Source organism: Oryctolagus cuniculus, chromosome 6 (genome assembly GCF_964237555.1).
Source record: "Oryctolagus cuniculus chromosome 6, mOryCun1.1, whole genome shotgun sequence".
Taxonomy (NCBI): Eukaryota; Metazoa; Chordata; class Mammalia; order Lagomorpha; family Leporidae; genus Oryctolagus; species Oryctolagus cuniculus.
The window spans coordinates 128,688,677-128,704,818 of record NC_091437.1 but is presented as its reverse complement, the minus strand read 5'-3'; the positions used below and the strand labels follow the sequence as shown (position 1 = coordinate 128,704,818).

Genomic DNA, 16,142 nt, shown 5'->3' with positions numbered 1-16,142 from the left:
AGCAGAGAGCTGGACTGGAAGAGGAGGAACCAGGACAGAATCCGGCGCCCCAACCGGGACTAGAATCCAGGGTGCTGGCGCCACAGGCAGAGGATTAGCCTATTGAGCCGTAGCGCCAGCCCATCTTCCTAATCTTGTATTGGAGTGTCACATTCATTTGGGAGTATCATGATGTCTTTCTTGTTCTTGTTTCCTTGGTTGTTGCATTTGTTGTTCGGCATTATGGAGATATTCTTTGGTTTCTTCTTCTTTTTTTTTTCTCGCTGTGGTGGCTTTTCTCATTATACTATGACTCTAGATTAGGTGGACTGTCTGCTTTTCGTGAATCTCTAGAAGCTTGTGGTGGGTGTGGCCATAGAGCTCTGTTCAGTTCTTCAGGTTTAAGGATGTGCCAATGGTGACACACTCAGGTTTGGCATGGTAAATCTCTCTCTCTCTCCCTCTCTCTCTCTTTTATTCAGAAGGGAAATAATTCCGCTCAACTGAGCTCTTCTTGATGACAATCAGTGCCTGAGTGCTAGCCCCAGTAGGTATAATATTTGTCTGCTCTGTCCCAAGGACCACACAAAGAATCTGTGCAGTCCTCAGTGTAAGCTCAGATTCCCCTGCAATGTCTCTCACTGGGTAGCCAAAGCCGCCCGAATTTGTGGTATCTCCCACTGAGACTACTCACGTCTCAGTCACACCGTGAGTTCTCCCACACACCCTGTTTTTATTTTTGTTTTTTCACAGTCTCAGTTCATAAGCTCCACACATTCACTAGGTCTTAGTCTCCTGTTATTGCTCCCCACCATAGTCAGGTTTTTCTGCTTGGCTGAGGGCTGGCACAGCCCCGAGTTGGCACAGCTGTTACATATGTCCAAAATGGCACCTGATCTATTTTCTTGCTCGCCTTTGTAAGGTGAGTGGAGAGAGAGAATTGTGTCTGTACCGGTCCCTTTTATTTATTTATTTATTTATTTATTTATTTATTTTTAATCTCCTCTAGTTAGGCTGGTGTACTTTCCCCCACGGGGCTTCAAGCCTCGTTCCCTCTAGGCTCTTCCTGCTGCTTTTCCGCCAGTGTCTCAGGCTACTGTGGTTTTGCCTCACCTCCCTTTCTAGCGCTGGTGTGTAGACCCAGCAGCTGGGGTCCCAAGCTGTGGATGCCTGTCCCCTCCATGTAGGTCCACCATGTCCCTCTAATTCCTGAAGAGTTTCCTCTGCAGCTTTTTCCCTAACTCTTCCCTGAGACTACAGTATCTCCACTTTTATTAAACTATTTTTTCCTGGACTATCAGTGAGCTCTCTCCCTATTCCGCCATCTTAGAACCCTCTTCCCTTGCCTGCTTAATAGAATTCTTCCAAACGATTTCTTTTTAAAATCTTCACACTTTTGCTTCCTTCTGAACAGTGGTATCCATGACACCATGAATTAGATAAGCCGTTGGTTAGATCTTTTTCTAACACACATTAACATAAATGCATCACTTTAAAAATAAAATGCTTCAGCTGTGTAACAGCTGAAATCAATCTGTGTAGTACCAAAGATGCACAGATCTCATTCTCAGACACTGAAACAGATGCTTGTCCACAGTACTGTTGTGGTTTGGAGTGTGAGAGGGGAAGTTCTAAGGGCACTTGGGACCCATTTTTTCTTTAGGCTCCTACTTGCCTTTTTGGAGAATAAAGCAGGAGATAAGAAAGTGCCATGAATTTCCTCCTCTTTGGTGGCTCAGGAGCATACTGTAAGTCACTGAAGCTACTGGATTACTGGAGATGTAAACCAGAAGGGTAGCCATTTGGTAAGAGGGTTTTCAATGACTTGAAGACCAGTATCACCTCTGGATAGGGTTGTAGGTCTCCTGATAGATGATGCCTGGGGCTCCAGAGATGCTTTTATCCAGGCCATAGAAGAGAAAAGTTGTGCATGGATAAAATAGCAGTGGACACGTTGGAAGACAGATCCTCTTTGTGGGAAATCAACTAATGTTTATGCAAGCCCTGTGAGAAGGGAGGGCAGGTGAAAGTCCTTATGACCTGGACCCATCACACACACTTTAAGTTTCTATTGTACCACAGCACCAACAATTTCTTTTCCCAAATGGATTTACCACTAATAGAAAAAAGCTGAAGCAAATATCCAATCTTGGCATCAGGGCAGACATACATTCTGCCCACTGTAAATTTTGGAATTGGCTTCCTAACTTATAAAACTGCCTCTTGTGAGTTAGGTTATAATGAATACACTCCCCCCTAAATTTTAACAGTTTTGTAAGAAATTAAAAATAGTTCTTCAACTTCAAAGCTAAAAATACATAGATAATTTACCAAGAAAATTACTCATAGTCAAGGTCCAGCTTAGTTCGAGGGCTCTGCTTTCTTTCAAGCATTAGAAGGTACAACAGGTACTAAACACAAACTTACTCTCCAGTCCAGTTTTCCAAAGGCGGGCCTTGTTTGTTGGGCAAAATTATGTGGGAGTATTATTCATTCTGGAAAAGCTGTGTCTAACAGTGTTCTGAGGGGTTGGACGTCTATTGGATAGTTAATGAAAAACTCACTGATGGAGCTGTTTAAGAAATTAAATGAGTTTCCAAGGTAGGTAGAGTATTTTCAACCATGGCAAATGTTGGTTTGTGCTGTAAGCCTTCACTGGGTGAGAAGCTTGGCATCTTGTCACTGAGCCATCTGCCTGTCTTCCAGGGGCCATGCTGACCTTCTTGTTAAATTGTCTTTTCCTCACTTAGCTCATCAGTTAACAATCTCTGTTAATTAGATGCTAAGAGGACGATGTGACGTTTAAGCAGCAGAATTCAGCAACAACTTCTAATTATACATGACGGAAACCAAAGGTCTATAGCATTAGGTGAGCTCTCTCTGGAGGAGGTTAATACATCGACTTTATTCCTTTTTATTTTTCTTTTAGTCAGTCATGTTATGTTAACTTCATAAAAGTATTTGATGTCTTAAAACTCTTAGAAGTAGATATAATAACAAGTCTTCATGACCTTCAGTTTTGCAGTGGATTCTTAGATATGGCACGAAAAGTATTAGCAAAAGAAAAAAATGGGTACACTGGACATGGTAATTAAAATTTTTTGATCATCAAAGGACATTGTCACAAAACCAAGAAGGCAGTGCACATATCAGATGAGAGCATTTGCAAACCATATGTCCAGAAAGGGACTGGATCCAGAATATATGTGTGTGTGTGTGTGTGTGTGTGTGTATAAACAGAAAGATAGCAACCCAGTTTAAAAATAGGCAAAAAATTTGTAGCACTTTCTTTAAAAGAAGGTAAGCTATTTTTAAATATATAATACTTTACTATTAAGTAAGTCCTTGCACTGTTCTACAGAGCACCAGAATTTATACCTCTTATCTAACTGCAACTTGGTACCCACTGACGAATGTCTCCCCTTCTCAATTCTCCCACCTCTATCCTCTGGTAACTACCATTCTACTCTCCTCTTCTGAGTTCAATCTTTCTAGATTCCACATTCAAATGAGATCATATGGTATTCTTATCTCCATGCCTGGCATACTTCAACTAATACAATTTTCTCCACATTCATATGTGAGGCACATGACAAATTCTTGATTCTTTTTTTTTTGCTCAGTAGCATTCATTTGTGTATATAAACACTTTAAATTTATTCATCTGTCAATGAACACTTAGGTTTCTTCCATATCTTGGCAATGGTGAATAATTCTGCAATGAACATGGGAATACACACATTTCTTTGGCATACTGATGACAATTCCTTTGGATATCTACTCCATAGTGAGATTACTGGATTATATGTAATTCTTTTAGTTTTTTGAAGAACCTTGGTGTGATATACACACTAATAAGCCTGATTTTATCATATGCACCACAAAACTATGTGTGTTGAAATGTCCACAAGCAATTAAAATAAAAGTAAGAACAAAACGAAGATATGCAGATGGACAACAAGCACATGAATTGATGTTCATCATTGATAGGCATTCAGGAAATTAAGTTAAAAACAATTTGAGATGGCACTTCATATCTATTGTGATTGGTATAATAAAAAATGAGAAAAAAAGACAAATATTGGTAAGGCTATGAACAAACAGGAACCTTATACACTGCTGAGGCAGGTGTATAATAATGCAGGTGCTGTAGAAATCAGTGTGGTGGTTCCTCAAAAAGCTAAACATAAAATTGCCAACCCAGAAAGTTCTTTCCTGTGTAATAAAGCCAAAGAATTTAAATTAGGTACTCAAATAAACAGTGTACATGAATACCAAAGCAACACTATTCACGATGGCACAGAAAAATTTAATATACAAACACAGAATTATTACTCATCTGTAAAAAGAAATGAAGTACTAATACATGTTACAATATAGAGGAACCTTAAAAACATGCAATATTAAAGGAAGCCAGACACAAAGATCACAGAAAATATTGTATGATTCTATTTATATGAGATCCAAAATAGGCAAATCCATAGATAGAAAGACAGTGGTTGCTCCAGGTTGGAGGGAGAAGAGAATGGTGAGCGGTTGCTTAATGGGTACAGGGTTTACTTTTGGGAGTAATAAAGTCAGGGCCAGCACTGTGGCATAGCAGGTGGGGCTGCCGCCTGTGACACCAACATTCCATATGGACACGGGTTCAAATCCGGACTGCTCCACTTCCAATCCAGCCCCCTGATAATGCGCCTGGGAAAGCAGTGGAAGATGGTCCAAGTACTTGGCCCCCTGTACCAAGTGGGAGACCAGGAAGAAGCTCCTGGATCCTGACTTCTGATAGGCCCAACTCCGGCCATTCTGGCCATTTGGTGAGTGAACCAATGGATGGAAGATCTCTCTCTCTCTCTCTCTCTCTCTCTCTCTGTCTCTCACCTTCTCTCTCTGTAACTCTTTCAAATAACATAAACTAAATACAGTATAGTCTCAAATAACTAAACTCTTTCAAATAAAACCCTAAATAAAGTGATGAAGATGTTTTGGAACTTGGTAAAGTAGTGGTTGTAAAACATTCTGAACATACTAAATGCCACTAAATTTTATATATATATATAGAGAGAGAGAGAGACAGGCAGAGTTAGACAGTGAGAGAGAGAGACACAGAGAGAAAGGTCTTGCTTCCCTTGGTTCACCCCCCAGATGGCCGCTACAGCCGGCATGTTGTGCCGATCCGAAGCCAGGAGCCAGGTGCATCCTCCCGGTCTCCCATGCAGGTGCAGGGCCCAAGGACCTGGGCCATCCTCCACTGCCTTCCCGGGCCACAGCAGAGAGCTGGACTGGAAGAAGAGCAACTGGGACAGAATCCGGCGCCCCAATCGGGACTAGAACCTGGGGTGCCAGCAGTGCAGGCAGAGGATTAGCCTAGTGAACTGCGGCGCCGGCCCTAAATTGTATATTTTAAACTCGTTAATTTTATAGTGTGTAAATTTAACCTCAATTTAAAACAGAAAGCAGTTGGTAATTGTTACTGAATGATCTGACATACAAATTTGAAGCCAGAATCAATGGAGAATCTGGTGAATAACTGATTCAGAACAGGTGATATTAACTTGAGCATGACTAGCTTTCTGAAGTGACTGTGAGATCAGGGGAACTTGACACTGTCAGATAATGAAGCAGATAGACACATGGCATTGCAGCTGACTGCTTGGAAACAATAGAAGACAACATCTAGAGAGCCACTTCCCTTCCCAGAGATCCAGAAATGGGTGAAGAACCAGGATGCTTACAGGAAGGACGTGCTATTTTATGGAAGTCAGTTTCATTAACTTCCACAGAAAATGCCTTAATATGTTAAGGAGATAGAAGCCCTTTGGACCCCTGATTAAAAGGGATTCAACTTAGATTTGCTCCTTCGTGGTTGTAATTGGCCATATTTCCAAACAGGTTAAAAGTTATTATTACCCTAAAGAGGATTCTTGAACTGTGTTAAATGCACATCTTGATAGAGTGTCGCTCCCCCTCTTCGTGGAGGAACGACACTAAACCCTGCCTAGGCTTCATATCCGAGTCACGGCACCATTATGTCGCTCCCCCTCTTCATGGAGGAACGACACTAAACCCTGCCTAGGCTTCATATCCGAGTCACGGCACCATTATGTCGCTCCCCCTCTTCGTGGAGGAACGACACAGGACCCTGCACTGTTCTTTTGTCTGCTCGGCCCTCCCCGGGTTTGCTGCTGGTTCTTCCTGGGTTGGCTACCGTCCCTTCCACCTCTGTGGAAGGGCGGCTCCCCCTGCCACTTTCCCCACTTCCGTGGGGGAGCGGCACACCGCCGGCCGGCTCTCTCGGGGGCTGCTCAGATGTTCCTCCAGGTGTTCCTGGTGCATGTTGTCTCTCTCCTCCTTTATAGTCCTCTTCCACCAATCCCAACTCTGCTACCCACACGCCGAGTACGCTGCTCTCCTCCAATCAGGAGCAGGTCCTGCTGTTTATTGGTTGAACTGGAGGCAGCTGTGTAGAAGCTGTTTCCTCCTCTCCCAGCGCCATATTGTGGGAGAGCAGATGCATAGAATAAGTGTTAATTCCAGTAACTTAGTCTAGTCCGAGTTGCTCCCAGTTGCTCCCCACAATAGAGTGCCATTGCTTACATAACACCAACTATCACTTCTCTTTCCCACTTTGGAAAAGTCCAACTTACTTGCTGGATTGAAAAAAGCTTGTTTTTTTTTGTTTGTTTGTTTGTTTTTTAAAGATTTATTTTATTTATTTGAAAGAAAGAGATACAGAGAGAGGGGTAGAGGGGTAGAGACAGAGAGAGAGAGAGAGAGAGAGAGAGAGGTCTTCCATCCGCTGGTTCACTCCCCAAATGGCCATAATGACCAGGGTTGAGTCAGGCTGAAGCCAATAGCAAGGAGCTTCTTCCAGGATTCCCACGAGGGTGCAGGGGCCCAAGGACTTGAGTCATCCTTTACTGTTTCCCAGGTGTATTAGCAGGGAGCTGGATTAGAAGTAGAGCAGCCAGGACTTGAAGTAGTGCCTGTATGGTTTGCCAGCACTGCAGGTAGTGGCTTTAACCCACTGTGTCATAGCGCTGGCCTGAAAAAAAAGCTTTTAATGATTAATATGAATGGAATAATATCATCTGAACTTGATAAGAAATAAAATGGAAAGTATTCACTTATCTTTTGGATCTGGGGGTGGCTTCTCAGGCTGTATCTCAAACCACGTCTTGTAACTGTTAGGATGTTTGCTTGGCTGTTAAGTGTTCAGAAAATCAAAGAAACAGTGGCTTAAATTTGCCTCATATAACGTGAAACAGGAACAGGAGATTGAGTCTCCTGTTGAAGGATGCCATCAAAGACTCTTTTCCACCGTTCCGTTCCACCATCTTTAGCCTTAGTCTTATGGTCACAACGTGCCAACCACAGGACCAGACATTACATTCACATCGCAGGTAAAAAGAGAAGCAGGCAGGGAGTAGGGGAGACACCAACCATGTCTGTCCCTTTATTAGGAAGGAAAAGCTTCTCAGGAACATCACAGTAAACTTCTGCTTAGGTGGCACCGACCACAACAGACCACATAGCTACCACTAGTTGCTGTGGAGGTAGAAAGAAAATATTTATGATTTCCTGCCTCTCTAGTGCAGAATTGAGGATAGTGTCTGTTAGAAACTTTCACTGTTTGCTACCACTTGTATAAAACTTAAAAGAGATTCTTAAATGAAGAAAAGTGATCAATTTTATGTTTGATAAACAAGAATATTAACAATGTGTAACTCCTATAGCAACTCTCTTACCCAAGGAAAGAGGCATTTGCTTAAGTTTCACTTTTTTGTATTTTTATTTGACAGATAGAGTTAGACGGTGAGAAAGACAGAGAGAAAGGTCTTCCTTCCGTTGGTTCACCCCCCAAATGGCCGCTACAGCCGGAACTATGCTGATGCGAAGCCAGGAGCCAGGTGCTTCTTCCTGGTCTTCCATGCGGGTGCAGGGCCCAAGCACTTGGCCCATCCTGCACTGCATTCCCGGGCCACAGCAGAGAGCTGGCCTGGAAGAGGAGTAGCCGGGACTAGAACCCAGCGCCCACATGGGATGCTGGTGCCGCAGGCAGAGGATTAACCAAGTGACTAAGTTTCACTTAATCACAGTAAAAAAAAAAAAAAAAAATTGATATTCTACCCTCAATGATTTGGATTTCTTTTCAGTTCTTGACAGACCTTGCTGCATGTCAACTCACCTGGTTTTGCTATATTTAAGAGAAAGACTTCGGGGGTAGGAGGATGCGGGGAAGATGGGAAGTGAGCTTCACGAGCATTTGGAACTTGAAGGGTCTGGTTAGGAACTCATATACTTGGTAAGGTACTTTCCCTCGACTACGTTTCCTTTATTTACCTTTTTTCCCCCAGAAAAACCCTGATCTTAGTAGATCAATATACAGAGCTATTTGGTCATTTGACATGGGCACTTCAAAAAAAATATGTACCACTTCACAAATTTGCATATCATCTTTGTGTAGGGGCCATGCCAATCTCTGTATCAGTTGCCATTTTACTATATGCGCTGCTGAAGTGAACACCTTCCTCTCTTTAAATGCTCAACTACACACATATCTTTACACAGACACATGTACATACACACACACACGTGCAAAATGATATAAATATAAAAAGTCACTAGTACACAAGAAGGAAGCAATTATCTGAACCGTGGCCTAGGCAAAGGAAGGTCATGACTGAGGCCCTGATGCCAGGAAAAGAGGAAAATTATTACTTCCCCAGGGAAGGCAAATCGCTTTTAAGTTATCACACCTGAAAAACGGATTTATGCAGCAATATTTCAGGGAACAGTGGGCAGATTTACGATGACATAAAATTCATTCAACTTACAAAAAAATCTAGCTTCCACTTTGTTATCCACAGAACCCATCTTACCCAACCAGACAAAATAAGCTTAACCTTGACAAATTTTCTCCCCGCAGCAAATGCTCGCATCAACCGGCAGATTTTCCTGGCTGTGGATTTGTAATTACTTTCTGAATTTTGAAGAACAGATTAAACGACTACATAAAGATCTGAATATTACCATCCACAAATCTTTCTGCTAACTGATTACTATGAGTTATTATTAAACGGGTTTTCCATGTTTCATAAGCATTTCCTGTGCTGGTGCCACATATTGCCTCCCACAAATGATTCAAAAAATAAAATATGAGTTTCAAAGAAAATGAAGCCAACTATGTAGCTGAAAAGATTTCAAGGAAGATTTTTAAAACATCTTAGGGGAAAGAACTTGAAAAAATACATTTTCCAAGGCAAAAATAGCAGCTTCTAAGGTTTGCATATAAATATTAAAATGTTTTACCAAAGGAACAAAAGTCTTCATAAAGTGCAATGCTTATGGGCATAACATATGCACTTTAATAACTAGACTTGCAGCTGACTGATAGTTTGTATATACCAGTTAAAGACAAAGTACATTTTCTTCTACTGTGCTGAAATGGACTTCTAATCTGCTAGCCAAGGGGCATGGTTTAAACAGTCTCTATGGCAACCATCTTCTTCATTTACTGCAGCATCTGAAGAAATAATACACTGTGTACAGCTGGATAATGCAGTTGTCCTAGACTTTAATAAATTTGCTTTTACTTGCTATTTACAGATTTCTATCATATCTATGATCTTAGTCATTAGAGCTGAGAGATACACAGGGTCTTCATAAAGTTCTCCAGACATCTGCTTATATTAATCATTGTTGGCAAACTCCTATAGTACAATGTTTTATGTTTGGAAACTGCATCCTTAATCACTTCCATTTATCTTCTCAATATCCGTAAGGATGGAATAACCTCCGAACAGGAAATATGTTGGTTAATATGGAAGGCAGAGGAGTTTGCTAGTCTTTCACAGAGATTTTCTAACAATGATAGGAGGCTGGAAAGATAGATTATCTGCAAATGTTGTAATAAAGAGGACAGAGAAGCAGAAATGAGAGCCTAATATTGGAACAAACCCAGGGAGTTAGATCTACTGGCTTACAAGTGTGGAGAGTAATAGCAGCCTGCAGTTGGTGAGTATAGTGTGCTGGGCACTGGGATGAGTATTTTTCATGCTGTACTCTTACTAAAATCTTACAACAACTCTCTGACAAGGGTGTTACTGCCTCCATTTTCAGTTAAAGACAAGAAGTTCATGGAAATTTCTTAATAAAGATTAGTTTCCTTGTCTGATATGAAGGTACTTGAGAAGGTGTATGGAAAATGGAATTAAAAGCAGCTTTACTTGGTACAAAAATTCTGAAATCTATGCATAGGTTTTTCATAATACACAATTTCCATGAAGTTTTTGAAGACCCCTTGTATTCTTCACTATGATGAATGACATCCACTCAGTCATCCTTGTACTCGTACTACAAATGTTTAAAGCATAACCACTTACTGTTAAGCAATAAATTGCTGGTCACTAGACAAATCAAAATAATCAAGACCAATGTAAGCCCTACGCTCAAAGAATTAATTTGCTAATCTATGTGACAGAGGACCCGGTGTGGTTTGAGTAGCATAAACCTCTTGAACTCATGTGGACAATTATTTACTACTCAAAGTCCTAAGTTAATGATGTTAAGAGCGTGGGAACAATCTAATTATGGTGTCCAGGAGGTGAGCCTAGAGGGAGATCCTTAGGTCACTGGGAGCACTCCTCAGCAGGTAGTTCTTGTGAGAGGGTTGGCTGCAAAAGCCCAAGCTATGTGATCATTCCTGCACACACACTCCACCATTGCCATCCTCTGGCCTTCCCTGACAGCCTAACCAAAGGGAGCCCACCCAATCTTAGACTGTAAACCTCCAAAGCCAAGTGCCCAAATAACTCGTTTAAGGTATTCAGTTACAGTAATGAGAAGCAGATTAATATAGAGGCCAAGTTCAAGAAATAACAACAGCAATTATTTGCATCCCATGTATATAGGCACTATTCTAATTTTTTGACACTTATTAATTCATTTAATTCCCCTAACTTAGTAATAATACTAAGTTAAGTATTATTACTATTTGACAAGTGAGGAAGCAGTTAAGGCTAGAGGTTTAACAATTTACCTGAGGTCACTCACTCTGTGGTTGACAAAGCTAGGATTTGTACCCAAGCAGCTTAAATTGAGGGACCATGATATTAACTACTATACTGTTCTGCTTCTATAAAATGGCTTGTTGAGATAGGTTGATTGGAAACATCTCTCACTGAGTCCCAGGTATGTATGAGGTTAAATATGGGATACATTTCTCTAAAACATAATTTGGAATGGAAGAGAATGGCAGCACATCTACTCCTCAGAGAACAGGGGAGAGGGGAGTTTTGGTGGATCTGATAAACAGAAGAGTCAGGAAAGCAGGAATATAGATGAGGATAAAACAGGCATGCACGTGACTTTTAGAGCCTGCAGCTAGCAGACAAGCGCTGCAGGATGATGACAAGGGACCTACCTGCCTTGTGGGGTCAGGAGAGTTTTCTCTGAAGAAATGATGCTTAAGATCAGAAGAATGGGGGACAGTGCTATGGCATAGTAGGTTAAGCCTCTACCTGTGGCGCTGGCATACCCTATGGTTTGAGTCCTGGCTCCTTCACTTCTGATCTAGCTCCCTGCTGATGGCCCGGGAAAGCACTAGAAGATGGCCCAAGTGATGGGGCCCCTGCACCCATGTGGGACACCTGGAAGAAGCTCCTGGCTCCTGCCTTAGAATCAGATGGGCGCAGCTCTGGCCATTGCGGCTATTTGGGGAGTGAACCAGTGGATGGAAGACCTCTCTCTCTCTCTCTCTCTCTCTAACTCTGCCTCTCAAATAAACAAAATAAATCTTTTTTTTTTTTTAAAAAAAAAAGATCTGAAGAATGTGGCACAAGCACTGAGGGCAGATGAGAGCACCTTGTGGAAGATCTCAAAGCAGAGGAAAATACAATGTGATCACAGAACTTGGAGAGGAATTTACCACTGGTGAACACAGAAATGGGGAAGTGTGGTGTGACACGGAGCATGATGCTGATGGAGAGCATACAGTCTTCTGAACCACATTCTGAACTTTGGACTTAATGCCAACAGCAAGTCACTGGATGGTTTTTAAGCACGGGAGAGTTGTGAGGAAATTTCCTTTGTAAAAAGACAATTTTGGCTAACGAGAAGAAGACATATTAAAAAGGGCACAAAACTCATAAAAAGACCTACTAGGAGGTGATTGCTGGAGTTTGAGTGAGGAATAATGGTGAGCTACATTGGGATATTGGCAATGGTGATGAAGATATAATTAGGAGATAGTTAGGAATTAATGACTGACCTAAGGACAAGGCCAAGAACATCTAGATGTAGATGTCTGGTGTCTGAGTAATTAGCAAAGTTGCTACGTTGCAGGGCAGGAAGAGAGGAAGTTGGTGCCCTCATGGAAAGGCAGGGATTGATGGATGGTCTGGGATGACAGTGAGGGGAGGAGTGTCAGTGCTTGTGGACAGAGTCTACGCTGGAGAGGCCCCTGAAGCTCCTAATTCCTATCAGTTGTCTGGTGTGGATTTACTGCTTAAGACAGAATCTGAGCAAATATTTCAAAATGGAGAATTATTAGTTATTAGTAAATTAATGTATTAAGACAATATTAATATTTCATTTACCAGCTCAAACCAACTCTGAACGGAAGTCTCCTTTACCTATTAAGCCAAATTTAGCACTCTTCCAACATTTCCTAGGAAGGGCAGTCTCCAAGCTCCCTGAAATTGCTTTACAAGTTTATTTGTAAGACCATAGCTTGGTCTCCTGGATATATTTTCAATTGATAAAGCAAGTTACAAATTCTGAAAAAATTCTCAAACTAGTTCAAAAGAAGTGAATTTAGGCTTTGATGTAACTGGATAGGAATTTATTTACATTTATATAAATCATCACAACTACTCAACAAACTCCATGGAGCATCTAAATAATGTAGTTACTGCTCACATCTGGAGAAATTAACAATAAGCAACACAAACTCCCTTGCAGGCAAGATGGAAATAAGGGGCTAAGGGTAGGAAATTGTGACCAGCAGGTTTTCTTTCCTATTAAAAAATTCTATTAATATAAAGAGAACAGATTTCAAGTATTTCATAGGTACAACTCTAAGAAGATAACCATATTTCCCTCCTCCCTCTTTTACTTTTCTTCCTTTACTCATTTCTTTATTCCAAGAGTAGAAGGCAGAAACCGGGCAGGGAATGTAGAAGAGGTAAGTTTACTAAAATAGAAATGTGATGGGCTTTAATGCCTGCCCCCTCTCCCCTTCTCAGATACTGTTTCAAGTTTCCCCTCCTTTCATGCTCTTTATCTCTATGGAATCACCTTTACCTGATCAAGTGGGACTATCCAGGGCATCAGTAATGGGGTGATGCAGTTTGGGAGGTGAGGAAAAAAATTGGTCTTGAAAAGAGCACAAGATTACAAAAGGAAAGAGAAAGGGAAATGAGCAGCCCCAACAGGAGAAAAATTTCCCATCCAAACCAGAAGAGGAGGCAGTTCATATGCAAGACACCCAATTCAACAGATTGGATAGGTTTGCCATTCTTTTTCCATCATTCTTTTTAAACAAAAATAAATCTCAGAAAAGTTAAGAGTTACTTATGAAAAGCTAACAAATTAGAATCCTTTCTTAATGTAACTAAAAACAAAAGGTTGTTTCCTAATTAATGAACTGGCAAAGCTATATGCTTGTTCTTGGTTACAGCAACAGAAACAGACGTTTGGTGACTTCCATAGAAAAGGAACTTGTTGGAAATGTTTAAAACAGCTCAGATTGGATAGGAAGGTTGGACTCCAAGGCTGGAAACTTGACAGAGCCAGGAAGGTCAGAGAGCAGGAATCAGGTCAAAGCCCTGCTACAGAAATGGTGTTTGGGATGTTTCAACAGACATGATTGTCACTGCTGTACTCAGCTGATGCTGGCTACGCTTCTGTTCCATTTGAAAGTCATCCCTACCCACTAGCTCCACTAACCCCTGATCCAAAGTCCTGGGCAGGAATCTTGGCCTGTAATGGGATGGAGAGAGGAGTCTGGCTCCATTATTCAAGAATCACATAGTGTGGATTCCACCAGAACAGATGCTGGGCAGCCAGGAATGGGACCAATGTGCACTGCATGCTACTTTAGATAATTTATTAAGGTGCTGCTGTAATGAAGGGGTAGAATTTCAGCCAAGGACTTCAGAAATGTTTGTAAGAGAAGCAAAAGAACCTGGCCCAGCAGTTATCTCCACTGGCCAATCTGAATAACAAATGCTACCCAGGACTATCCTTGACTTTGATTCTTAGATCTTAAAGCAAACATCTTTGTCAACACTGCCACTTGCTTAAGGCTTGGCATTGTCTCCTAAGAAACCCTCAGCTCTTTGAAGATGTAGGTATATTCACCTTAATATACCCATTTTACATGACAGGATTTCATTTCAGAAAGGGCGTTTTTGTATAGTCACATATTAGGCTTAACTGGTTATTATGGAGTACAAACAGATTTGGAGCAAATTATTTGATCTTATTTACTCTAATTTAGGTAAGACAGAAAAATTATCTTGAAATATATTATTTCTTCTAGGAAAATTTCATCTTTTTCCTCATAAACCCAATGATAGTGATTTGAAAGCTTCAGGTGGATGAATAGGAAATTCTTTATTCTAATTGAAATTGGGTCTATTTATTAAAAGTCAGATTGGATAATGCTATTCCAAGCTTCACATTTCACCTGGAAAGAAATCTAATTAACGAGATTGCTTTTTACAAACTAATTTCCTGACCTACTTCCTTGCAGAATTGCAACTAGATTCAAGTATATTTGTTCTAGTTACTTGGTTGTTACATTTGAGCTTGAAACTTCTATTTAGGATTCTATAATAACACATGTAAATGCAAATGACTTTTTAAATGAAAATTATAGATACTAAATACATTAGCTTTGAGGAACACGTATTACCATCATTCAAAACTCAATATTCAGGCTTTAATTCCCTCTTAATTCTAATCGCTTAAGGAAAACTTTTCATATATCTAATGTGATGTTCTGATTAAGGAATCCTTGGGGAATTATGTTTCTTCATGAAGAATTCAAGACGCTAAAGCCAACAGAAGACTTCATCAATCACGCAAAGCAAGGATTCCTGAGTGTGTAAGCTGGGGTCTCTATACAGATCTTCTATTTTATCCCTGACAAGCTGAAGATAAAATTCCCTTTGAGATAATTATGAAGTCTTCAAAATGTGTATTCTTTGTGGGTGCAAAGCATGGTGAGACCTCAAAAGACAGGAGCTGCAGTGACTGGGAATGGGTGCAGGGCTTTCAGTAGTGCTGCAGTTTAGCAAGTTCGGCCAGAATTCAGGGGCTCATTACTGGGTGGGCAGAGTACAAGGGAGAGTTTATGTGTCATGATTCATTTAAGAAGCCAAACAAGGCACATGCCAAAGTGTCCATTATGCCAGCAAGTAGGACACAGCTAGAAGCTATAAGAAAACAGATGTGGTAGGTGTTTAGTCAGGGTTTCAACTGCCCACTATGGGACTCAGGTGGAGCCACATGGATGGAGAAAGGATGGCAATTGGGGTCTACACCCAGGCCTCATTTTCCTTCTTACACCAGCCAGAAACAAGAGGTCAGACTAAGCCTAGGAACATATTTGGCGGTGAGCATCAAGAGATCTGGATTATGCAGCCAAGAAAAGTCATAAGTTAGGGTTGACATTAGCCTCCTCTTGCCACAGCCTTTTGTCAACTCAAGTGACCTGTCCCCATTTCTTCCTGGTTTCCTCCTTCCCCATATCAAAATAATGAATATAATATTGCTACTTATTTTGATGACTAACTGAAATGTTAAGCACTAAAGGGGCTTGCTGACCCATAGCTCACTCTGAAGATTCCCCCACCTCTAGGCTATGCTAAGCCAGTGGTCGAGGGTAGACAGGTCAAAGCCACCAGCTAGGGGTCTCTGAAGTGACTCTGCCATAAAAGATGCTATCCCCGAATGTAAGATCCCAGCCAAGGAGTTTTCTTCTCTCCAAGACTGAAAAACAAAGATGGAGAGATACATGGCCAGTTGATGGGGCACTGGAACTGTACAGTCTTGTCCAATCAGGGTAAGGTGGCAGTTTTTGGATTCAAGGAGCTGAAGTTATACAAGAGTAGAAACTGAGTAAGAAACCAAGTGGTAGAGAACAATGGAGCAGATGC

General features: G+C 41.2%; 1 non-coding gene across 1 annotated transcript; it reads right to left on the bottom strand.

Annotated features, from left to right (window-relative positions):
• Positions 1 to 8,398: 8,398 nt before the first annotated feature.
• Positions 8,399 to 8,503, bottom strand: LOC127490840 (U6 spliceosomal RNA). The gene has a single exon (XR_007919234.1). It is a non-coding gene; the product is annotated as a U6 spliceosomal RNA (small nuclear RNA).
• Positions 8,504 to 16,142: the final 7,639 nt, after the last annotated feature.